The 26,217-nt window shown below is 40.1% G+C and overlaps 1 protein-coding gene across 2 annotated transcripts in view; it reads left to right on the top strand.

Annotated features, from left to right (window-relative positions):
* Positions 1-238: 238 nt before the first annotated feature.
* The window catches only part of Flrt2 (fibronectin leucine rich transmembrane protein 2), a 94,178-nt gene continuing 68,199 nt past the window's right edge, over positions 239-26,217 (top strand). Inside the window, exon 1 of one of the 2 annotated variants that reach the window (XM_076921471.1) lies at positions 239-675. The gene's annotated coding sequence lies outside the window, so the exon portion shown is untranslated. Of the gene's footprint in view, positions 676-3,783; positions 4,454-26,217 lie in introns of those variants that run through there. The other variant, XM_076921470.1, reaches the window with a different exon arrangement.

The raw sequence follows: 26,217 nt of genomic DNA, 5'->3' as shown, positions 1-26,217 counted from the left end.
GTTGGGTCTGGTCCGGATGAAACGCTAGGTTCTTTCCCATCCCTGAGTCTGGCTCGGAAAGCGCGCCACTGGCATCTTGCCACGCAAGTGCCCCTAGACAGCCACACGCCCACTGGAACTGCACGTGAACAAAGCTTTTGCCTGGAAAGCCACCGCCTGCGGTTTCTCAGCGCAATCTACCTTCTATCCAGAGTGTAGGGTGAACACAGGGTTAAGTTAGTTCCCTCCTCGAAGGGAGGGAAAGGAGTGGGAGGTGAACGAAGCTTTCTGTCTTGCCGGGTACCTTGCAGATAGTTGTACATTTGAAAGCAGTCGCCATCACTTGTGAGTTTGGCGTCATCCATTGTCACCACCGAGGAATGTGCGCTGGGAGATAGCCGCAAGTGCAGGGCTTTCTCAAACACTCAGAGCTCTCTCTGCTTCCAGGTGCGCTCCTATCTGGTCCTCGGTCCGGAGTTTCCAGCACCTGGAGGCAGCACCGCAGAACCGATCGCCGCGTCCACTGAGCCTCAGGACCAGGCTGGCAGTTCTCAACGATGGGCAGGAGGGACCTCGGCGGCGACCCCTAAAACAATACCATGCCCGGGGAGTCCCTCTACTGCCGTTCCAGCTTCTTCCCTTTCCACCTCCCCGACCCCGTCGGATTCGGATGAGCTAAGGAGACAAGGCTGTCAGGTAAAGGGATTTCTATGCCAGTTGAAGTTTGTAGTGACTACCTTAGCTTTCTTTAAGTGGCCACCACATTATTTGGAGCCCCCCCCCCCTTTGAGCAAGTGGTGGGTGGTCACCGGGTGAGTGTTCTAGGTTTTGTCTTTTTATCTGCAAGGAAAATGGGCTTTTTTTTCCTCTACCCCAATACTTGGGGGGCAGGGCCAACGGCTTCTATATTCAAGTCGATTCCAAATCCTCTAGGGAGTTTTGTAACTGAGTTGTGGATAAAATCGCTCATTTGCTACCTGCCAAAATCATCGATCCTAAATGGAGTTTCCCAAATCCCCTATGCTTAGAACAGCCTTTCATTTCCCTAGAATGCTTCTCTTAAGTCCGGTAAGTAGCAACCTCCCATACCCATCTGGGTTGAATGCAAGAAGTGGTATTATCAAGCCTCAGCATCTCAAGCTGCTACCTTCCCTGTGCCCGAAATGAAATCCGGGTTCAATTAGCCACTAAACTTCCCAATCGCGTATGATTTTTTTTTTTTTTTTTCAAGCCAAGGACCTTTCCTGACCCGCTGTTGCACCTGGGACTGGCAGTTCCAGAGCTGGTGTAATTGTGCTTTCCTAACTCTTGGTCCGGGGATGGAGAAGTCCCCAGGAGCTCCCAATGCTGGGGAGCCCACTTTTCATTCGTCCGGTGCCTGGGATGGGGAGATAGTTCCTTTTCTGCCCTAGGGCACTGAATGCAGGTACTCAGATTAGGAAGGGGGAAGGACCTATCCAGCTGCCCTAGAATTTCCACCAGACTCTGGGCCTCCTGGAAAAAGAGTCCTCAATAGTCCAGGGCTCTTCCTGGATCCCTGTAGTTTTCAACGATGGTGAGGTCACCGGTCCCCCCCCACCCCCTCCTCCTCCTCCTCCTCCTCCTCCTCCTCCTTCTCCTCCTCCTCCTTCTGCTCCTCCTCCTCCACCTTCTTCTTCTTCTTCTTCTTCTTCTTCTTCTTCTTCTTCTTCTTCTTCTTCTTCTCCTTCTCCTTCTCCTTCTCCTTCTCCTTCTCCTTCTCCTTCTCCTTCTCCTTCTCCTTCTCCTTCTCCTTCTCCTTCTCCTTCTCCTTCTCCTCCTCCTCCTCCTCCTCCTCCTCCTCCTCCTCCTCCTCCTCCTCCTCCTCCTCCTCCCTTCTTCTTCTTCTCCTTCTCCTTCTCCTTCTCCTTCTCCTTCTCCTTCTCCTTCTCCTCCTCCTCCTCCTCCTCCTCCTCCTCCTCCTCCTCCTCCTCCTCCTCCTCCTCCTCCTCCTCCTCCTCCTTCTTCTCTCCTCCATGATCAGGAAGCCCAGCTAGCTAATTGTGTCTTGGAAGGGCTGGTCCCATACTTGCCATTTGCCATTTGGATAAATCATGTGGCCTAAAAGGCGCCTTGAGTGAGCAGGGGCAGTAGCTCCTGAAGGCTACCGCCATCAGCACTATTATCTTAGCACTTTACTTCAGAAGCTCACAAGATGACTCTCACTATCTGTTCTCAGATTAGAGTGTCTGCATTCAAGTCCCATTCTCTCCAGGTTATTTGTCAGTTCCACTTTAAGTTCGGAGAGAAGACCGACAAGGATATGCCTATGTTTTTTCTAGTCTCCTTTGTATATATTAAAGCACAGGGAAGGGTGACAAGCTCTCTTGAACCCCAGTGGTGTGTGCCAATGTGAGTGAATGCCTGAGTCGCGGCCGGTTTGGGTGGATCCCTGTGTGGCTTGGAAAGACAAATCGGGCGTTTCTCCAAGTTGCCTTACCAGGGTTTAAGAGCTCAAATCCGTGAAGGTAGCAGACACAACAGCATTGCAAGGAAATAAAAACAATTGGGGAAGTGCTGCCAAGTGACTCAGACTTTGAACTGGGGACAAGGAGTGCGGTCGCGCCGGGGGTTCGTCCGGAAATCATCTCCAAGGCGTTAGAGGCAACGCCCCTGCCAAAGTCCTCAGCTCCGGGAGCTGAGAAGGTCCCTAGGGAGTTGGTCCAGGCCAGCTTTCAAGTTGCAAATCGCTTTGGGGGGCGGGGGTGCTACCCACGGTGCGCCTCCTTTCAGCCTAACGCTCGTAGGCGACTTGTTCTCCCTCTTCTGTTAGTATTCCGCCCGGTCTCCAGACTAGTTAAAACAGGACCGCAACTTGCTGGAGACAGACAGACAGCAATGAATGGAGGAGCGAACCAGGCCACTATCCCTTTGCCAAAAAAGGGGGGTGGGGTGGGGAGGATCAAATAAAGAGTCGTGTCTCCGATTTCTTAGATTACTCTTTAACCTCTGTAAAGAGAATTCCAAGTGAGAAAGGTTTATCGATTGGACATCTTAACTATACAACCGATTCTCGTAGTCTTTGAGGCTGGACGTTGTCAGTTGTCTATTGTAATTTATGGAGCCAACTCATCTACTGAACATCATTCTTTCCAGGAGCAGCCAGGGTGACAGGGGAAAGTGAATGTGTCTAAATATGATGCCAAACTAATTTCTCCAATTAAAGTTCATGGAAGAGAGCTTGGTGAGCGGACCTTTGATGGGCTGGGGGTGCAGTACATCCCTAGTGTTACCGGCGAGTGAAATCACGCCATTTTGGTTTGAGAGATATGTGCTATATTTTTACCCTCTAATGTTACGTTTCGATCATTTCTGAGTCTAAGTACTAGCTCCTCTGGTGTAGACATACATCCGGAGGACTACAGAGAAAGGGTCTTTCACCTTTCAGAGAAGCTCCGTGTGGGTACAGAAGACGCCTGAGGAAGCTAAGAGAGAGGGAGAGGAGCAGCTCAGGGTCAAGTTGGCATCCCTGGGAAAGCGGGGTGCAGTTAACTTTCTCCAGGGAGGACAGGGTTAAAAGCCCCATCTGACTTCTCTTGGAAAGCTAAGAGTTGCTGCGGCTCCTCCCAAGCATTCTTTAAACCAGAGAAGTGGGAGGGACTCCGCAAGAGTGGGAGGAGAGGAGGGAAGCAGAGAAAGAGGGCTCCAAGAGGGGAGCGCGCCAGAGCACGAGGGACCGAGGGAGAGGAGGGGCGCGCGAGCAGCAAAGCCGACCCAGCGAATTCATTACAGTAAACATCTCCCGAAAGGGAGGGGGGGTACCAAGAGGGGTGGGGGTGGGGACCTCGTTCCGAGCCTACATTAGCTGACCCGGTCCAATCAAGGCTGCAGTGTGGCTGGAGCTTCCTCTAGCCCCGCGCCCCGCAGACGCTGCACTTGGAGCCAGCCCCGCGCCCGCCCCCGCGCAGCCCGAACTGCACGCCCCGCTGCGCGTGGTCCGCGCACACTCTGCGACCGAGCTCCCGCCTGCTTCCCCAGCCGACCCGCGTAGCCCTCGGTCTCTCAGCAATCCCGGACTCACTCGGACGCTCTCCGCCTCCCTCCTAGATCGCCCTACTTTATTTTTCGGGGTTCTAGGGGGAGAGGGTGAGATTGAGGAGGGAAGAGAGGAGCTGCGGCGGCAGACCGAGCCTAGAGAAAGTGGCATGCCCGACCCCTGGAGGCGGAGGTGTCGGAGGACGGGGGAAGACGATGCCGCGGCTCCGTAGGGGACGTAGGCGACAGCAAGTGAGGCGAGCAGGGTGCTGGGGCGCCGGCAGGCTGCCGCGGGGCGCGCACCGCTCTGAAGCTCCAGCCTTTGCCTCCCGGAGCTCCGACGCAGAGGGAGACCGAGCTCGGTTCCAGCAGCCGCCGCCGCCACCTGGAGGACCTAGCAAAAGTTTGGATCTTGGGGAGGGCGCTGTGCTGAGAGGAATTTACCAGCGGGGCTGGAAGGAGACCTGAAAATCCTTAGCAGGTAAACGCGCACCCTTAACGGTGCCCCCACCCCCCACCCCGACTCTGGGCTTCGTTTCCTTTGGGAGCAGAGTTAGCTAGGTTTGACTCAAAGTAAGACGGAGGCCAAGTTCAAGGTCCCTGGGATGGGTATCCAGCGCAGGCAGTTCGACAGTCGTGTTAGCTGGGTGTGGGAGTTGTGAGTGTGTGGCGGCGGCTGGGGGAGGGGGTGTCTTGGTGTTTCTTCTTGCCAGATAGGCAGCTGTGCGAGAGTCGACCCCCTCTCCCCCAGGAGTTCAGGAGAACCCTGGGCCCCAGCTGGTGTCTGATATTTGTATAGTTTGGAAATTTGGAACGCGTAGCCAAGGACTTTTAAGTGTGCTTGAATCCAGAGAAGAGATTGATGGATTTCACTTTTCTCTCTCTCTCTCTCTCTCTCTCTCTCTCTCTCTCTCTCTCCCCCCCCCACCCCCACCGATTTCATATCAACAGAAAGGAAGCCTCTACCTTGCCCGCCTCTCTGAGCTCTCCTGGATCTTAGATTTGAATATTGAAAGCAAAGTGGAAAATTGTATCTTTTTCCCTGCTTTGACATCCTCGGAGGTCTTTCCTACTTTCATTAACCTTCTGGTGTCATAAAAGCATGAACTATAAAATTCACATTTTCACTGAAGGGCAAAATGAAACGTGCTAGCCATTGGTGGTTTAAATTTGCTGTGTGTGTGTATGGTAGGGAAAGCGGGGGGTGGGGGGGATGTGGATGTGGGTCTGGATATGGATGTGTGTACTGTTGCCTGAGGTTACTGATGTTGTAGACAACCCCCCCCTTCTCTTTTTGGCCTGATGCTCAGTGACGTGGGGGAAGTGAGAATGGCTTCATGTGTACAAGGAGACTAGGATACCAGAGGGAAGAGGCTCACAAATTCTGAACATCATCCTGATGCATTTCAGCTAATAAAATAGCTACTGGTCACTCCCAGGGCAAAGAAGATTCAGCCCCACCATCACCCCTTAAGGCCCTATAGAGTCTTGAAGCATCTCTTGGGGCCCTGCTCTCATCTTTCTTATGATGGTCACTATTAATTCTCCTGGAAACTCTTAGTACTTTCCCCGAATGGAAATCATCTCTCCGTGAGCTTCTGATTAGTTCTAATGGAGGGAGTCTCCTATAAAGCTAACAGTAAACTAATCAAGCGAGCGCAAGGCGCAAATCCCTGTAAATGCTCCTACAGGAGTGCAAAGTGCTGATCAGATTTCTTTGCATGCTGTGTCTGCTGTGCAAACCCTCTTCTAAATGGGAGCCATTGCTCCCCATTCAACTGGGAGTCTACTTAATCACACAGGGTTCCAGGAGCTTCAGAGCATGTCCATGAGCTTACAGGATTACTGCTAAATTTATTATGTCTAACTTCCCCCAGCCCAAAGCTAATATGAAGCATGGCTTCCATACCAGAGTGGGATTCTGTCTAGTTCTACCTGGCATGACCTTATTAAATCTGCCAAGAAGTATCCCCCAAACATTCTGAGGTAAATAGAATGCAGGGTTGGCATTTATACAGCACTGCGTGATTGTTGCTGAATGAATATAGAATTCTAGGTCGGGATCTGAAATGTTAGAACTGGATTGTATCTTTGAAATCAGCCAGGATATTTATCAGATGCATGTAGCAGGCTGGCCACCATATTAGAGGAGAATTAATCTTTGGGGAGTGTGCACATCAAGAAAAGTTGCTCATTTTCATGCAGTGCTGTCGCTCTGAATATGGACAACTTTTCTCTCCTCATCTGGTTTCTGGGAAGCCTGAGAAGTAATCAAAGCAGGATAGGATAAAACCCTTTAAGGGTCTTTACTAATGACTGTTGACAGCTCAGCCCCACACGCTCATGTCAAGTTGTAAATATTTGTGACAGAAGAAGGTTGAAAGATGTGATTCCAATCATTATTGATAGTCTGATAGTGGAGCCATGGAATTGTACAAAGTATTGGACCGGCTGCGCTATAGCAGAACCTATTATACTATTACAGAATACTATTAAAGACCTTGCACAGAAGGAATGCTAGCTTTCTGTTTGTTTTTAATTTTTGTTGTTGTTTTGTTTTGTAAAGGGGCCCATATCTTAACAAGGTTTCACTGTAGTTTTGCAAATTCTCTGGGGTGCTCTCAGGAAAATAAATTAGGTTTCAAAAGCTGTCACGCTGGCCTTCTCTGGAGTCCTTAGAGCACTCAGTCATGTTTCTTCCTGTGGGCAGGGTTTGAGTTGATGTGATATCTGAGTTTGAACAGATGAATCTCATTTGAACCTCCTCTGACGTCTTTTACATTTATTCTCGACTGCTGGAGAGCTTCAGTTAGGTTCTAACCCAACCTTCCTGAAGAAGCAGTGATTCAGCTTCGCAGTTTGAGGTTGGGGTTTTAAGAATGTGCACAGCCTTATTCTATAGAGGCTCAGATGGAGCATCTAATCTAGTTTGACCCTTCAGCTTTATACTTTTCTAATGAAGAATGTCTGCTCCTAGGATCAGCAATGCCTAGGGTTCTAAATAAATACATACAAGGAAAGAATGTCAGAACTCAGAGACTGTTGCTCTCTCTTAAAACATTTCAGTAAGTGAAGGTGAAGAACATCGTTTCTGTTTGGGTCTTTTTTTTTTTTTTTTTTTTTTTTTTTTTTTTTTTTTTCTTGCTAATCATCTTTTGATATCTTTAACTTTAATTCAAGTTCATTTTTTCCCCCCACTGGATTGCTTTAATAACTTTGTGGTTTTTGCCACACTGATTCAAATTCAGTCCATTAGTGACCTCTATCTGTGAGAAGTGAACACTCATTGTTTTTCTCTCTTCTCATCAGGATCTGCAGACAGATGATGTGTCTAGGGACCTACCAGCTCCGTAGATCTTTCTGAATATTTCATATTTTTTTTCTAATTCCATTTTTTTTCTAATACAGAGTTCAGGATGGTTAATGATATTTAATAACAGTAATAAAATGTTATCAGTTGAATGGAGTCAGTCCTACTAAATGGTTATTCCATAAAGTATGGACAGTATGATCAAGATAAATTAAATACAAGCAATGTAAACTGCCTGAAAGAATTGTGCACTCAAGGTGACTGTTGTCTTGAGGCTGCTGCTGAATGTCTGTGAAATTTTATTGCCTCTAAGTGCTTACATAATAAGGGAAACTTGAGACGGGCCCAGAACATAGATGTGGTAACTAGGCTTCTTAATAACTGTGTTTGTGCAACTTTAGCTTCATCTTGGCTTTTGTGAACGTAGGTTCTGATGAGGGGCTAGGTGGAGTGTGAGGAGGGCATTTATACAGAGATGGCCCTCTGAAGGAGACTCTTAAAAACCCAACTCCTTGTCCAGCTCTATCCTCAAGGCCTTTTCAAATAGAAATCTGAGTTTTAGTTGATTATTTGAAAGATCAATTGAAGCCAAAGTTTATTCCGTTTCTTAACTGTTTCTTAACTTGGGTGGATATCATTATCTGATATTTTGATGGACTGTGGTTTGAGATGTGGAGTCTTTAGGAATTTGTCTTTATTCTCCTTTGGGCAGGTTTTATACAAAAGACATTTTTAAAGACCCGACTAATTATTGTTATTGAAGTTAACCACTGTTGTATCCTCCTTGGCTTTCTTCCCTATTGTTCCGGCCCTCATCTGTTTGCTTTCATGAAATCTTTTTTTTTTTTTTTTTTTTTTTTTTCTCTCTGAAACTAGATGTTGAGGGGAGGAGCAGTATTATCAGTATGTTGTGACTCAATCTAATAAAAGAAAGCAAACTCCAATTAAATATCTGTTTATTATCAACTACACATATATGTACATCTCATGAGCAATTTTCAGACAGAGATTCTTTTCAAAGTACTAAGTATGTTCCCCTTTTTAAGGGCTATGACACAAATATTGTAATAAAAATATCCTGTATTCTGATGAATACAGAGGCTTATTTCAGTTGCACAGAACAGTAAAACACTGTATTAGCAAAATAATCAGTGGTATTTTGAGTACATGGTCAAAATCTGTTAGAACTTACATGTTTCTTTCCTCTTTTTTTTTTCTTTACCCTTTGGCGAATTTCACATCTACTGGGTCTTTTGGGTTTCTTTGATTCCTTCTAGTGTGGCTCTTTGAAGTGCTTCAAAATTAAACAGTAGCTACTTTTTAGGGAAATTCATCATGTTATGTTCAGGATTCCAGGAGAGTTAATGACGCAGAAAAAGTCCTGTAAAACATCTTTCTAAAAGAAGCCCTTCTCTCACAGGCTTCCTACTTACTGGCCCCCTGTACCATTTGCAGTGAATTGGAACTCCGTTATTTATTTATTTTTCAAATACCACCTTTAACTTAATTTAACGTGGGATGTGTTTCTGCAGAAGTGTGCAGTGCCATGTGTCTTGAGTCCCTTGGACAAAGCAGCGTCGTTGTTTCCAAACGGCAATAAGAGAAGGTAAAAGAAAATCCTCCGGTTAGTTGAGGAAGTCCGAAGGCCTCATTCACAATTCTCAAACACTGGTCAGGCACTCTCCTGATGGTTAATAAGAACATGCCCTTTCTACCTGGCAGCTTATCTGTTAAAGACTTCAGCCAGTTTTGGAAGCATTCCCAAGATAAATCTCGGGAGCGGCCAGCCATTGCCTTCTCCTCATGCTTCTCTTGTTGACTTTAGAGGAATGTCCAAGAAACTTGAAAAAAGCCTTCTGCTGACCTGAGTTCATAGGTCTTATTGTTCATTTCGGTTTTATTATTATATTTCAGTTATTTTTATCCAAGCTTTCATACAGATTAAAGGATCTCTCCAGTGAACTTTTGGAGAACCTGAAGGATTTTGGAGTTAAGACCACTGAAAAGTAGCAGGTCCTGAAGTTCACAGATAGCAAAGACCACCTTTCTTTGGGGAGCAAAACAGCAGTGGCTTCTATGAAGGTTCAGGAATCTCCTGCTCACTGGAGTTCACACAGGTCACATGGCCAAGTGGAAAGCATTAGATACTTGTTAGTCCTGAAATAGGTTCACATGTTGCTGTCACTCTTAGCCCCAGCTGGTTGTGGGTATTACTTTCATAAGACTCTAGTGTCAAGACAAACTTTGAGATAGTTTCCTCTCTTATTTTGATTCCAAGCTTGGACACAGATGCTTGGATGAAGACATTTTGAAGGGGTTCTAATACTCAACTGCATGTAGGACAAAGGGGAGCTGAGGTGAATAGCTTAGTTAGACATTGCCCTTAAGGGTCCCATCATACACTTCAGTTTTTTTTTCTCCTCTTGTGACTATCTTCTGATAAAGTGGCATCATGATGCTGAGGGCTACCTTGCTTTACACAGAGTTAATAATGAACATTCATTTTAAATTCTCCAAATACAGATAAAAGTTTTCATTCTTTTACAGTTCCAACAAAAATTATTAGAATTGGGTATTTTTATTAAAATACAAAAACTTCATGGCAGTCTTTGATACATTTATATTTAAAATAATAGCATTTTCATACTTTTCTGATATTATACAAGATTATGAGTTTTTCTCATCTGAAAAATAATTTTGTGATATAGGTATTTGGCCCCTCAACCATGATAGAGTATGAGAAATGTCATTTTTTGGAGGAAAAAAATACAATGTGCATTTTTAGGTTTGTATATTTCTTCCTATATTTGACCTTGTAGGAATTGCTTAATCTATTGGAGACTTAATTTCCTCTTTGCAGAGTTCAACAGAGTTGTTGATAGGTCTAATAAGATTAATGTGTGTGGAATGCCTTGATAACAATACAGAGTTATATTCTCATAAAGAGGCATTATTCAGGTTGATAAAATTTATCATTGCATGACTGTCTTGTTCTAGGATAGGCTTGGTTTTGTCCAATTAACTGGATACGCAAGAGGTTCCTTTGTCCTTCAGGAACCTTGGTTCTTGTGTGTTTGTGTGTGTGCACATACACACTCGGGCGCGTGTGCGCGCGTGTGCACTTGTATGCATGTGAGTGTTTTCACCTAACTTATGAAGTGTTTTGTGGACCCACAAATCATTTTTTTTCCAGATCATTTAGTGATTGGATGCCTCCTTTGATGAACTTTCTCTATTTTGATGCACTTCTTCTTTCCAAGCATGAAACGTAATTAGGACGAGATGAGTTCAAGGGCTAGACTTTCCTTCCCTTGACTGAATAGATCATGAATGGGTTCTGTTAAGGTTGTTTATTGGAAGAAAGCTTGAGATAAAGTTTCTTGAAATAAAATCAAGTCTGTTTTTGACCAGGTTTAAACTTTAAGTATGAAAGTTACCTATTGTGAAAATAACAGCATTAATAAAAAAAAGTATGATGCATTTTTTAAAAGTTTGTCTTATAAAATAAGATTATTGTTTCAGTTCTTTGGTAAAAAGAAAAAAATACTCATTTCTTATGATTAAAAAGATCAGATTTGTTATGATGGAAACATATATTACAAATTTTATGTCATTAGTGTCACTAGCACCTGGTGATACAACTCTTTATGGCTTATTTCTGTAAATTTTGTTCAGTTGTATTCCTGAATCCAAAGTTTCACAAGCACATGCATTTTGTGAAGTGTGCAAAGTTATCTTGACATCATGATTCTTGATTAGAATGAATATTTCAACCAATGACTCCAAATTCTTTTCCATTCCTAACTGTTATCTTTCCAGGTTCTTATAGTTAGTGTTACTTTCTGTTTTATTTATTTATTTATTTATTTATTTATTTATTTATTTATTTATTTATACTTTTTGAGATTACTTAAACAGGCTCTCACTGTGTAGCATTCGCTAGTCTATAACTGACTTTGTAGACCAGGTTGGCCTTGAACTCACAGAGATCTTCCTGCCTCTGCTTTCCAAGCTCTGAAGTTAAAGGCACTTACCAGTAGTGCTAAGTCTTCCTTTTTTTTTTTTTTTTTTTTGGTTTTTTGAGACAGGGTTTCTCTGTATAGCCTTGGCTGTCCTGGAACTCACTCTGTAGACCAGGCTGGCCTCGAACTCAGAAATCCGCCTGCCTCTGCCTCCCAAGTGCTGGGATTAAAGGCGTGCGCCACCACTGCCCGGCCTAAGTCTTCCTTAAATTTGGTACTTTTATAGTATCTTGTAAAGTCTATGCTCCTAGATATATATTTTAAGATGAAAAATTGCTTTCATAGTTTGGCAAAATGAATAAAAATACTTTTGGGTCTGGCCTTGTTTAATATAGTTATAATAAGATCTTAAGAAGGACGATATTTTCTAATGCTGAAAGTTTAAATGATCCAATGAAAAGAGCATATATATATATATATTACTTAGCATATTAATGTGTACCCTTGTAGTGTAGAATATATCTTAGGTCTTAGACACTGGAAAGGAAGTACTGTTTATGCTAAAATAAGCTTTTGTTAATTTAGCTGTCATCCCCTTGAGATAATAAAGTAATGAAGTCTCAACAATACTTTTCCCCTCCAATTTTTCCTTCTTTGTTTGAGTGTATAATATAATTATTCCTTTCCCTATCCTTTCTTCCCTCTGAACATGCCCTGCCCCACCCCATACACCCCATCTTTCTCAGTCTCTCTTGTAATTGTTGTTATATATATATATATATATATATATATATATATATATATATGTCTATATCTAAATGTTTATGTATATACACATGTATTGTCCAACATAACCATCTCAATCTGAACAATGCCACTCACATGCATGTCCTCAGACGTCATCATTTGGTATTGCAAAACCAATTGGTAATACTCGTCCTTGGAGAAGTCTGTTTCTCCCACTCTTACCATTCCTGAGTTACCTGTAGCTCTTCTTTAATTGGAGATTTTATTTTTTCATATAGGCTAGAAGGAAACAGTATGTGACACATGTAACCCCATGCCTTCAGAATGTCTGTCCCTTGTGAAGTCGATTATGATGCTTTAGACACAGAAGGTATATACTACAGATGGTGAAGAAAGTTTTATGGTGCTGTAGACACAGGAGGTATATACTACAGATGGTGGAGAAAGTGTATTCATTCATTCAGAAGGTGATCTTTATATCTGCCGTGAACCAGGCACACGAGTGTACAGGATTACTGGAATGTCCAGAAGTCTGTAGTGAAGGAGGCTTGTGGTGATGCTCCACGCTGGTGGCAGGAGAGGGAGATGGAAAGTCTGATTACATCATCGGGTTATGCATGACTGAAGATAGTGGTGTCAACCTGAGTGAGTGAGCCAGACATATTCAGTGAAAGGAACTCTCCATTCAGACAGTGATATCCTTAGACCTTCATGTTGTCTCTTCTACTTGTTAGTTTTGTGAAAGGTGCAAAATTTTAAAGTGTTTCTAAGTCTTTGTCTTCTTTGAGCAGAAAATGGGAGTGCTGGGCATACATCTCTGTGGCAGGGAAACTGCCTAGCATATATAAGGCTCTGGTGTCCATTTCTAGTATAGGAAGGACTGGAAAAGGAAGAAGAAAAAGGATAGGGAGATAAAGGGAAGAATGGCAAAGAACGTGAAAAATATGTTAGATTCACAAGCTGTTCCTGTGAAAAGGAAGTTAGTTATATAAGTTTCTAACTGGGTACAAATAAATACTGACCGTACCTCCTTATGTCTTCAAAATGACACACTCACCTTCTATAAAGATTTTGACCATTTCGTTAGAATCCCAAATATTTTTCGCAATTCTAGACCAGATGTAGCCTCTACCCCACAGTCATGTTTTTCAAAACACATGCTCTGGAACCTATAGAGGACAAGAAAGGACATCACATATAGTGACAAAAGGAGCCTGTAGCTAGTAGTCAAAGAAGGTTATTTGAGACAGTCATGGGGAAATATTAAGAGGACAGAATGAAGACTTTCTTTCAAATTAGGAAATCAGATAATTATGTCAACTAGTTCATTGAAAGTCTTTGATTACTGACAGTTTTGCCTGATGGTTTTTCACCCACAGAAGTATATCTGTGCACCTTTGGCCAATTTTTTTTTTTTTTTTTTTTTACAAGAAGTACAGGTTCTAGACTAGTACATTGAGTACAGTGAGCTATATTGATTATGTCTTTGCCAAGGTAGAGTGATTTTTATAAAGATGAATCTTAAGCACTTCCTTTGCCCAACTCACTTCACCCATGACTCTTGTCAGAGTCATGAAAATACTTTATTGTAGAAAATTAAAACTTAAATTATTGTTATATTTCTTAATACTGTTTAGTGTTCTTATGCAATGACTGCATCTGGAGGGTCACGGTTAGATTTGATTGTCAACTCAGTGCAAGCTAGGGGAAAGGGAACGCCAACTAAAAGAATCACCTCATTTAGATTGTCCCGTGGCCACGTCTGTGAGAGATCATCTTGACTGATAATTTATGTGGGAGGGGCCATCCCACTGTGGACCTGTACCATTTTTAGGCAAGCAGGTGAGGGCTGAATAATGAAGATAGTTGAGCTTGAGCCAGAGGGGGAACCAGTAAACAATTTCCCCAAGGTTTGTGCTTCAACTCCTGCCCTGACTTCCTGTAATGTTTGAAAGTACTCTGAAAGTATAAGTGGAAACGAATTCTTTCCTTCCCTAAGTTGTTTTGGGTTGTGGTATTTATCAAAGCAGTAGAAATCTAGCTAGAACCCTTATATATTTTGGATACGGGATGGTATCATTGGGCCATCAGTTCAATGTGGAGACATTCTTTTCAAAAGCATTTTAAAATTATTTAAAAAGGGGGTTTTGCACAGCTTCTATAACAGGCTTCTTAGCAAGTAAAGTCCTAAGACACACTGTTGAAAATCCATTTTAATTTATCATTATGTGCAGAGAATAATAATATGTATATAAATACAAAATGTAGAATGTATAATATGTATTACTGAGATGTGTTTGTTTTTAAAGTTGTAGTTCTATGAATGTCTGGATTTAGCAGGCTATTAGGCAGGCCCAGGCCACCAGGTAGGGAAACACTGTACCTTTTCCTTTTAAGATCACATAATATATAATGTAACATAAATACATGTAATTAATTAAATTGGATCAGGGGTAGCAGGCCCCAGGGTACACTTCTTAAGCTGTTACCATGTTTTTAAGTAGCTTCTGAGTAACATTCAACCCAACATAAAACAATAAGACCTTGTTTTGCTACTTTTGAAAATATAAGAGAGATTAAAATTCTTTGGAAAATGATTTTTTTAAAAAAAATATTTTCCTTTTTACCCAAATAGGTAAAGAACAAGTCCAGTAGTGCTGACAGCAGTGGAATATAAAACTGCAGTGTAATAATCTCAGGCTCCAAGGAATGCCAGACAGACATCCGTTGGAGTCAGAAGCTTGTAACTGAGGTCTGGGCAATGACTGAATACTAACCATGTGCCACACACCATGCTAAGTTTATGCAAGGGCATTTGGGATAAATGTTGAAGTAAGACTCCATCCTTGTTCACAAAATGGTGATAGTTTAAGCCTCAGTAGAATTAGGTGAAGACACTAGATAAAGATGCTAGTTTTTAGACCCTAGTATTGCAGATTTTGCCTAAGTAAATTTTTGTAGAAAATGGCATACTGGGCTCATAAAAACTCTTTGATTATAATCAAAGGTTAGGCTTTCTTTTCTCTGAGCTTGATATTCAGTAGGTATAGTAGGTATGTAATCTTCTAGTTGAGAATTTCTCTCTCTCTCTTTCTCTCTCTGTCTCTGTCTCTCTCTGTGTATGTGTGTGTGTGTGTGTGTGTGTGTGTGTGTGTGTGAGAGAGAGAGAGAGAGAGAGAGAGAGAGAGAGAGAGAGAGAGAGAGAGACCACTAATCCTGCTCCATGAACTTTTTACTTTTTATTCTTTAGATATGAAAGATTTGCTTCACTCTTGGAAGCAGCAGTGCCCTGTGCTGTCTCTCCACCATCACTATCCCCTGGAACTCTCATACTCCCTTTGCTATTCCCAGAATTAATGTACTAAAACATCTAACAGGCCAAAAGATAAAGCTGTATTTTATTCTTTATCTACTTCACTTGTTTTTTGAATTGCCTGTTCTGGACAAAGCCTATTCAAATATATTAGTCTATCTTTCAAGATCCATGATTATCCAGATCCCAAACTGGATCTAAGTTTTCAAAGACCCATTCCAGGTACTTAAGTAACTTAAGAAACTCAACCTTTCCCATAGAGTTTATTAGTTATACAGAACATTAACTAATTTAGAAATTTAGAAATTTTAGAAATTTTAACTAATTTAGAAATTTTAGAAATTTTTCGGTGCAATTTGTTGGGATATAAACTTTCCTCCTGGTCAGCATAAATCATATCTTTCTTTGGATTTCTCCAAGTACTAGATTATAATGTATTTGTACATAAGTCCGTCTTTCACTGTACTTCAGAGCTATGACTTAGTCATTTTTTCTTCCTGGTGCTAATAAAAATACCTGGTGCAGCAAATTTTGCATACATGTAATTAAGTGACTTCATGTGTAACTGCATAAGCTGATCAGGAAAGACAAGATCTTTATACTGTAGTAGAGAAAGACTGTCAGAAGCACATTTCATTCCCATACGTTGGTTGCCTAATGGAAAGAAATATAGCCCTCACCATTTGACTTTCTCTAAACAGGTTTTACAGGCAAACAGCTGCTGGTTAGCCAAACCCTGATCAGTGACATGCTCTCCAACCCACACATGAGGTAATTCAGATGCCACATAGCATAGATATGTTAAAAAATAATTTTGTTTCATGATCTGTCTTTCCTGGTGCCAAATGAAACTATTTTTTAAAATAGATGCTCATGTAGCTGTGTATTTTCACATAGAATTAAAAGAATAACTCTCTGAATAACCTTTATGTATCTGTCTTGGCAGATTTAAATAGAACAAAGCAAAGAACATGTGAGAGTTTGTGCATTTGCTCTCTCTTTATATTTCTTGTTCTTTGATTTTATTTTATTTATTTTATCTTTGGCATCGTCTTTCTTGACAGTGTTCTTTAAGAGGCAAGGGCTCTCCAGGGAAGGCCAAAGAAGACTAGAAATCACTTTTCTTCAAAAACCTGAGGTCTGCCGAGTCTATTGATTCGCATGTTGAGTGCTGCAAAGTGTATGTGAAGGTTATGATAAGTTATGACATGTATGACATAACTCGATCTAACAGTGAACCATGGCAACTACAGAAGGCAAACCTTAGGTCTCTTCTTGTTGACCACAATACAAATCTAATTGTGCTTTTCTGATTTCATGGTGGGTAATAAATTGGTGGAAAGACATGATTTGCTCTCAAGTGTTATGCCTGTGATTACACCTGTCGTTCAGAAAAGGAAAAGAAAACATAAAACAGACGTAGAAAGGAATGGGAAAAAGAATCTCTTATGATGCATACCTTTAAAGGTTTCTTTACTGTTACATATACATGTTGTCCATTCTTCCAAACTCTGAAATAGTTTTTCAGAAGATCAAGGCCATTCACACTGCAGACCAATGCCTACTCGGACTTTTAGTGATAATCTGTCCATTTCTGTGAAGCAATGACCTCTCTCCCCAGTCATGAATTTCGCAGAGTATTAGAGAGGCTACATTCTCACCCAGAGGATCAATAGTAATAACACTACCAATAAAGGTTAGTCATAATTTTATCAATCATATAGTTATTCTTTCAGAATGCTGCTTACTCAATTCATGTATGATATTATATTAAATTCTTTACAAAGCCTCTGGGAAATGCATTCTGATTACTATTGTAAAGACTCTGCCTTGTGCATCATACAACTGATATGCTTGCTTCGTTTTCCTCTTTTATTTTGTAGTTAGGAATAGTTTTGTTAATACAATGGAACTGCCTAAGACACTGTGATGTTTTCCTCGCCATTGTTTTGACTGAAGAAAAGGATTCGTGAAGTGATACAATATAATTCAGTGAAGTGGGAATACTGAAAGTGCCACTCGCTCATTTGTAAATAAAGCATGACAACTTTTAGGAGCATTTGTGACAGGAATCTGAGTCTGCAGATAAAAGCGAGAGGTGGAGGGCTATGTTAATTGTACAGAAGGCTCTCCATTATCCTCCCTCCCTTGTCCTCTTACCAGCACTGCTAATAAATAGTTAAATGGATTGATTTGAGATTCCCCTCTTTTCCCTGCGGAGGTGATAATGGGCAATGGAGTGACCGTAGGGCCGATAACAACATAAAGTGTATAGCTTGAGAGAGTGTGGAATAATGGAGAATTGACTGTGTTATAAATAGCTTTGCTCCTTTTCTCAATCTATGTAATTGCTTGGGTTGTAAGCTTTTATTGAGTGAAAAAAAAATGACCCAGAAATGGACTGGGAAAGACTTGTTCCATGTTGATGACTTGAAAATAAGGAAAGCATAAGCTTTCAAGTCTTCTGTCAACTGTTCGAATTGGAGTTTTGACTACCCTTTCCTCTTTTTTGACTTTATCTATGGAGTGGATTTCTGTTCACACAAAGGTTGTAATTTTCTATGTTCCACTATTAAAATTAAGAGCCTCCAGTTATGTGTTTATTATGTTTGCATGTAAATACTTTTAATACTGTTGGAATTAAGTGATCTGTTTATTAATCCTTCCCCTTCCCTTAAGGCAGGAAGCTGCAGTTTCTGTTATTTCTGCACACGTTTGTCACCCTACCCAATTAGCTGTGGTGAGTCATGAGGATACCGCAGATTATTTCTGACCTAGGTCAGTGCAGTAGAACTCATTTCTGGGTTTGTCTGACAGAATTCAGTATTCAGGTGTGGGAAAATTCTGGAGAGCATCTTTGAAGCCACCCAACTCCATGACTCCTTAGAATGATAGGCTCCTTTTAGGTCTCAGTAAATGATTTAGTGTTTCTTCTCTAGGACACTGCACTAGATGGAATGTAAACATTGGCTATACAATCTTATAATTAGAAATGATCAAGTCCAAGTAAAACAAAGCCATACTTGCCTGGTGTGAATCTTCCAGGAAATGGCTGGTCAGTTGGTATCTTTATACCGACAGGTAGGTCTGGGGCATGGGGTCCCTCTTCTTCCCTCCCCTTGTAGCTGTGCTTACTTGAACATTTTAGATATCAGCGTTAGTTCCTTCAAGGTTGACCTGACCATTAACAGGATAGTTATGCTCATGTTCAATTCACAGATATTTTGTGAACAAGAGGTACTGTCTACATAAGATCACAACTTTGAGCCATCTGATCTTGTCTTGTTTTCGTGAGGCTGTCCAGTCTCACTCTGTGGCTAATGTCTGCCTTAAACTCTTGATCCCACTCCTTAGTCGTCCAAGTGGTGGAAGTAGAGGTACACTGTACAATGGCTGGCCAACTTTGAGCCACCTTACCCCTTTTCTTCATTTATTTTTATCGAGCCCATCATTCTTTCCATGCATTATGAAAGGATTCCTTACTTAGTGTCCTCTATGGGTATTTACCATTGTGACCAGTGTACTGATGGCCACCCGGACCCCCCTTTCATTTCTCTTTCACTAACCTGAAGGGCGGTTACATGAATCTTTCCCATTCTTCCTGATAATCCCACTCTACACTAATTGTGGAGGTTCAGTCTGATATACAGGGTCTGCAACCAAAATTTCTCTTTCAGAAATATCCCATGGTTTTTCAAGGACACCTATCTCCCCTTTTTCTAACTAACATTTAAGATAGGCTGTTATTTAGTTTCCTCCTGCTCTCAATGTAAATATAAAGTATTTCCCAATCCTCTGTGTCTACTCTCCGACTGTAAACTCTCTCAGAGCAAAAGTCATTTGCAAAGATGTGAAGCTGAACTGAACTTGTGTCTATCTCTCCACCTCTGAAGTATGCATTACAACATGCTAAGTGCATCTTTAGAGATGCTTGCTCCCATTTGGGGTTTTAATTGCTGAATGTATTACTCTTGACAGAGTTTGTACAAATAACGTGTATGTACAAAGGTTTTAAATGATCTAATAGAAGAAGCATCCTTTGTTCTCTCTGTGGAATACGTTTCAAAGCAGTGTGGCCTCTTACTTTGAAAACAGGAAGGTAGAACATTCCAACAGCATCATGAGCACTCTGTTTATAGTTGTAAAGCCTGTACTCTTTCCAGGCCTCTAGGCAAAAGCAAATAGGAATCATCACAGGCATTAGAACTTGATTATGTTGAATTGGCTTCTGAAAACCAAAGCTTGATAGCAAAATTATTGGTGTGGTATTTTATTCTGAAAGAGAACCTTGTGATATTGCAGAACCATAGACTTGCAGCTTGCTGGAATCTTGGAAGACTTCTGGACATTTTGAAAAAAATACAATAATCCATGCTGTTCATGATATTTTGATTGTCTCTATAGTGAACCTGGAGCGCTGCATAGGACGAAGAAGGAGGATGGTCAGAGAGCTTGGTTTCACATAAACTAGATTTTATTCCTGATTTGGCCTCAGTTTGTTATCATGCTTTCTTCCCTTTATATCTACTTTCTCAGTTTTTAATTAGAGGACTAGTAATACTCATAGGGCCATTTAGACTGCCCGCTTATGTGGCACTGGTATATATCATGACTAGCAGGCATGAAAGCTTTTCTTCTCTGCTCCTCAACTTGACACAGGGAATTTTGTAGCTTATAAGGCATTGTTTTCTTCTGCATTTATAAGAAAGTTCTACAAGATAGTTACTGGTTTCCCCAAACGAACCTTCTGTCTGGCTACCATACATTTCTCTATCATTATATTTATTTCTGAGGTCCGGAGGAAGGTAAGATACTCTGGAACTAGTTATTGCTCTCTCTCAGTGAGGACCCTCTTTGCTCATAAAAACCAATTCTTCTGAAAAAAAAGAAAAAGAAAGAAAAGAAATCTCTCCAATAGGCTTATCATTTCACAAGCAGTGGATAATAGGGATTGTTATAAAGGAGTTACCCAAACAAAGTGTTCTGCAAAATAAATTCCTGTAGAGGAAGGTTGCTGATCAATGGAAGAGAGTTTTTCTACTAAATTTCATCTTGTCACTACAAATGAGACAATACAGCATTCCTGATGTACTCTATCGGGACAATGCTCTGAGTGTTTTCACTGGTTTCAATTCTCTGGTAAAAGTGTCTGAGAATGAACATGTACTCTAGAGATCCCCAGGGAGGGACTGTTAGGGAACAGAAAGATGAACAAAGAGAGAGAGAGAGAGAGAGAGAGAGAGAGAGAGAGAGAGACAGAGAGAGAGACAGAGAGAGAGACAGAGAGAGAGACAGAGAGAGAGAGAGAGAGTCCTTGCAAAGAGGAAGGCAAAAATAACAATAAATAACAAATACTCAAATCACATGACTAAATTCTAGAGCACATAGTGATATGAGGCACATTGTATTTTGCTCAGAATAAAGAATCAGTGTGATTATAGTTAATGAATATTTTTGCTTTTCTGCATGGCATTAATATCATTGAAATTTTATGATATTTTTGTGTACAAATTTCATAGTAGTGCAAGATTATTACTATTACTATTGGTGGTGGTGGTTGGGAAAAAGTAGTTTGTGTTGCTTTGTTCTTTATAAAAAGATTTGTTAATTTTTATGCTCATGAGTGCTTACCTCCTTGCATGTGTGTACATTGCATGTATGCATTTCCTGCAGAGGACAAAAGAGGACACCAGATCCCTGGGAACTGGAGTTAGGCATAGGAATGAACTCTGGTGTAGGTTCTGGGACATAATCTGAGCCCCTTGTAATAGCAAGAAGTGTCATTTAACTATTGATCTGTCTCTCTATTTGATGTTCATTTATTTATTTATTTATTTATTTATTTAACCTGGATTTAACAGTTTACTGGCAATCGGAAACTCAACTTCAAAACACATATAAAAGGCTTTATGGAATACGGTTTGTCACCTAAAGCAGAGGAATGTTAGAAAATCCTTGTGTGGGAAGACTGACCTCTTATAACTCACTTTGGAGATCTGGAAGCGATGTCACAGGAAATGTGTATCAGTTTCTGTGCCAGAGCCCTTAAGAATTCGAACACTCATCTAGTTGATTTGCAATCAGTTGCTCTAACTTTGACAAGTGTGCAAACAAGTTGGTGACCATTGTCATCTCCAGATCTATGCTTCTTACATTGCTAAATCATTAATGGAGTTTCTCTGAATACAGCATATGAATTCCTGAAATAAACTGCTATACAAATAATTCTTCCTTGTGTCCAGAAGAGAGGTCTAAATAATTAAATCTAGCGACAAATCTCTAATTTCACTGAACTGGTAGATTGGATTCAACTCTGACTACAACTGCTTATCAGATCTCCTAACAGGAAGATGAAACGGATCTAATCTTCAAACCCCATTTTTTTTTTTTTTTTTTTTTTTTTTTTTTTTGCTCTTTGAAATCGAGAACATTGTTATATTAGAAGGAAGGTGATGAATGGGAGCAGTTTGCCATAGTCAAAGTAATGTGAGAAGAAGGATTGACCAGAAACATTTCAAAATGATGGGTGGGTGAAGAGCAGAGTACCCAAAAAGATGCCCATCTATGCTATGGATAAAAAATAAAATCCTTCAATGTGTTCTTTTTGTTAAGTAGACCTTATACTTCTCCAAGGAGCATTACTTGTTAAATTGTTAAAAAATTTAAAACAGGTGAAACACTTGCTTTCATCTAGTTAACTCTTGGAAGCTCATTTGGTAACAACAGATTCCAGTGTCACCCGGATATGTCTTGTTTAATAGGGAGTGATTGAAAGAGGTGGGGAATGTTTTCCCTTGCCACATGTAAACATGACTGTACATGGGTAGAATTTTAGGCATCACATCAATATAGAGTTAAATAGGCCTGGAATCTTAAGAATATTATTAGTTTTATAAAAACCCTTCCTGCAAAACGAGAACACTGTATACAGTTCATAGAAAAGTTAACTGAAATAGGCTGAGCACCGTACTCCACATAAAAATATAATGTATTTTTGTTGGTATTCTATAGGCTTGGCTGATGAGCACTGTATTTTTGTTGTGAAATAAATTTAACAGAGGAAGGCATGTATCAGTAAATGAGTGTATCTGAGTGAGAGTTTGGGCCTCAAAGTTTGTGAAGGCTGGTTTTGTTTAAGATGGCAAGGAACCCAAATAGATAACTAAAGATTCAATTCAAGTTTTACAAAATAAAGAAAGTGTGTCCATTTGACCATGGGATGAAAAACTTACAGGGGAAACTACTTCTCCTAATCCTTTTATTTTTGTAATTTGTGTGCCTTTGATTAAAGTTTACATTGTACATCATATACATCATATACATATACATCATATACATATGCATCATATATATATACACATACATCATATACATATGCATCATATATATACACATCATATACATATACATCATATACATATACATCATATATGTATATACATATACATCATATACATATGCATCATATATGTATATACATATACATCATATACATATACATCATATGCATCATATACATATATACACATCATATATATATACATTATATACATATACATCATATATGTATATACATATACATCTTATACATATGCATCATATATGTATATACATATACATCATATACATATACATCATATGCATATGCATCATATACATATATACACTTCATATATATATACATTATATACATATACATCATATACATATACATCATATACATATACATCTATGCCAAGAGGCATTTCATCATAATTGATGCTATGAGCTGAGCCCCAACATGTTACATGGGATTCTCGACAGATCAATACTATTGTAGACAGTGATGCATTCTATTTTTTATGCTCCTTCAAAAATCCCTTTGTGTAATGTGAAATTATTTAAGCTTGGTCTTCAATTTCTTCATCTTTCAAAGTCTAACTTCCAGTTTTCAAAGTCTAGGTTGTCAACAGTGGCAGATAAAGACCTGGCCCTGCCTTAGTCTGCTTGACTTAAGAACTGCCTTCCTTGTTTCACCTTCCTGTTGTGCTGACAAGATGTTTAACCTATATATGAGCCTCATTTTTCATCTATGTACAACAGAGGAAACATTGATCAAAAATAACATAATAATTTGTCCTGAAGATTAAATGGCAGGGTCAATAAGAAGGCTTTAGCAGAGTACATGGTACAGGTAAGAGAAGAAAAAAAAAAAAACTATCACCAAATTTTACATAACACTGTTTTAAAAAAAGCACATTTAGACAAGTATCTCTGATGTTTTAAGAAAGTGTTGCCATTAATATATGCTTGTGTTGTTTGCTCAAAGCCGAGGTCATGCTCAATAAAACACTCCAAAGACTGGGCCGTCATAATGGCTAAATGTGGAATGTCTCAGAGACCTTCCCAAAGTGAAAATTAGTCTTTGTAGGCACTGGGATTGGGAATGATAGTCGTGTTGATTATGTTAGACATGAGTTTTCCAGGTAAAAGACAGATACAGCTTGGAGACCTTTGGGATATGGTAGGTCATGAGGGACAATTTGGAAGAAAGTTATTTCGAACATCTAAGACACCTAAACAGCTGACCTAATGACACTTGACAATCATCCATCTGATGTGTCTTCCACTGAATTAAGTCTCTGAAAATGTACAGTTTAATTTTTAGGGCATAGTTCTGAAGATGGTAGGAAGAATACTCTTATTATTTTTTTTTTCATGCAGTGTTTCACATGTGAATCTTTCACTGAATTTCAGTGATGGGAATTCTGTGATTAAAGATGTGGATCAGATAGTGCTGTAAAGAAAGAGCTGCTTTTTTACATATTGGCTCTTACCTTTTTGATCCAGGTGAGAGTATGAGGCCCAGTATTAGTGATGGTTATGCAATGTGCTCCCAACTATCATTTGCAATACGGACAAAGGCCAAAATGATTCAGTTTATGGTGCATCTATGATGTTTGATTTGCTAAGAAAAACGAATGAGGACAAGATATGGTGATGAGTCTTCTTAACATACAGAGTATTTACTGGTGGTTAGCTTTAACTGCCTGCCCCTCTTGACTCACAAGTTTCTTTTGTTTCAGAGCTGATGCCATTGGTATCATTGAAGGCAATCTGTCCTTGTTGAAACATTTGGGTACTAGAGATGTTAATTCCTGATCCTGATAGTAATTGAGTATTCAGTAAACATTTGTTGAAGGCAGGAGTTTGGTAATGAAAAGGAGGGGCAGAAAGGATGCAGGGCTTGTCGTAAGGAGAAAAGAGTGAAGCTTACTTCCACAAGTCACTGTAAAGTATTTTTATTTTCGTTTTGTACTTTAATTTTTGAGGACAGGGACTTTGTGAGGGCTATGAAAAAATAGAATTAAGAGGTGATTTTCAGGGTGTATTAAAATTCAACTCTGCCTAAAGAAACACAATAGAGTCTATGTTCCTTGGCTTGCAGGCTAGGGTAGATACTTGTCAAATGTGCTTTTGAGGGTTTAAATTGGAAAGAAAATCTTATCAGAAACACAAAGCAAAGCCTCCCTTTTCATTCGCCAGGAGAAGAAAGGGAAAACTTCTTATTTTATTCTCTTTTAAGAGCTTAACTTAGTAGAGGGTTTTAAGACACTCTGCAGGACACCATATATGTTTAAGCAAAAAGAAGATTCTTGTCAGAGACAGCCATCATCAAGTATTTATTGAAGTTCCAAATGCCAGAAAGTTCTAAGGGTAGTACAGTGGTCTTCCTGAGAGATTCAACAGTCATCTATTAAAAGAAACAACTGTTAAAAATGGACATTCATCAGGAGTTTTCATGGCTATGATGCCCTTACTTACAATTGCTTGTATATGCTTCATTTGGAGCACAGTAGTATATCTGTGAAGTATGGTCCAGGCTGCACAGAGATCTCATTCGTTTTTAAAGAAGATCAGTGGGTGACAGATCATTCTCAGGTCTTAGCATGTTATAGGCTAATCCTTTTTAACTTATCCTTTTATTGAAAATAGAGGGTTTTTCATATATATATATATCCTGATTACGGTTTCTACCGTATCCTCCCGGTTTCCCCTCACTTTGGGTCTCCCAGAAAACAAACATGCTTCTAAGGAACGATAATAATTAGAATAAAATAAAAGTCATTTCAGTCCTGCCTAGGAAGCTTTGAATCCTACTTATCGGATTAAAGGAGGTTGCTTCCTCTTTAAGTTGTGTGATTTCTAGTTGAAACATTTGCAAAATTCAATTCATTAACCTGAACAATTAACGCTATGAGTATTAGTATAGCCTTTAACCTGCTCCAAGGAATGTTTATCTCTGCCTAGTATTTCCTTTCTGAATGTAAACTTAAAAAGAAGAGGTCTTGCTTTGAATTTTAATGAACTTCTCCTGGTAAAATACTTCTGCTTCAATACAGGATAAAGGTGACTTTAAAGTTTCTTTCTTGTATGGCTGAAAGTGGTAGTTTCTTATCCTGCAAGGGTGGGGTCAGCCTTTACCATGTGCTTGGACCACATATCCTCACTGCTGGGTATTTATCACACCTTGAAGAATGCTATGATTTAAAAAAAAAACAAAATAAGCAAGCAAACAAACAACAACAAACTCCAGCATTATCTAATAGTGTCTGTTTACTGGAAACACCCATCACTTTGCTAATGTAGCTGTGTTCCTTAGACATTCAGTATGCACTTAGGAACTGTATTTTACTGTGCAAAAGCTCTCTTAATAGAGAGGGAAAAAGTTTAGTAGAAAACACTGTAAAAAGATGTCTTATCTGTTATTATTGTTTAGCACGGCTTGGAATTGATCCCTGGGCCCTGCCCAACGTAGTATAATGTGTTGCCATCAAAATGTCAAAATTGATCTGGTAAGGACACAGAAAAAAAAAAAAAAAAAGAGCCAGGCAAGGTAAAATCTTGATAACACTTTTAAAGATGAGAAGAAG

The sequence above is a fragment of the Arvicanthis niloticus genome, chromosome 23, assembly GCF_011762505.2.
Source record: "Arvicanthis niloticus isolate mArvNil1 chromosome 23, mArvNil1.pat.X, whole genome shotgun sequence".
Lineage (NCBI taxonomy): Eukaryota > Metazoa > Chordata > Mammalia > Rodentia > Muridae > Arvicanthis > Arvicanthis niloticus.
Note: the sequence above shows the minus strand (reverse complement) of the source record. Positions and strands in the feature narration are given on the sequence as shown.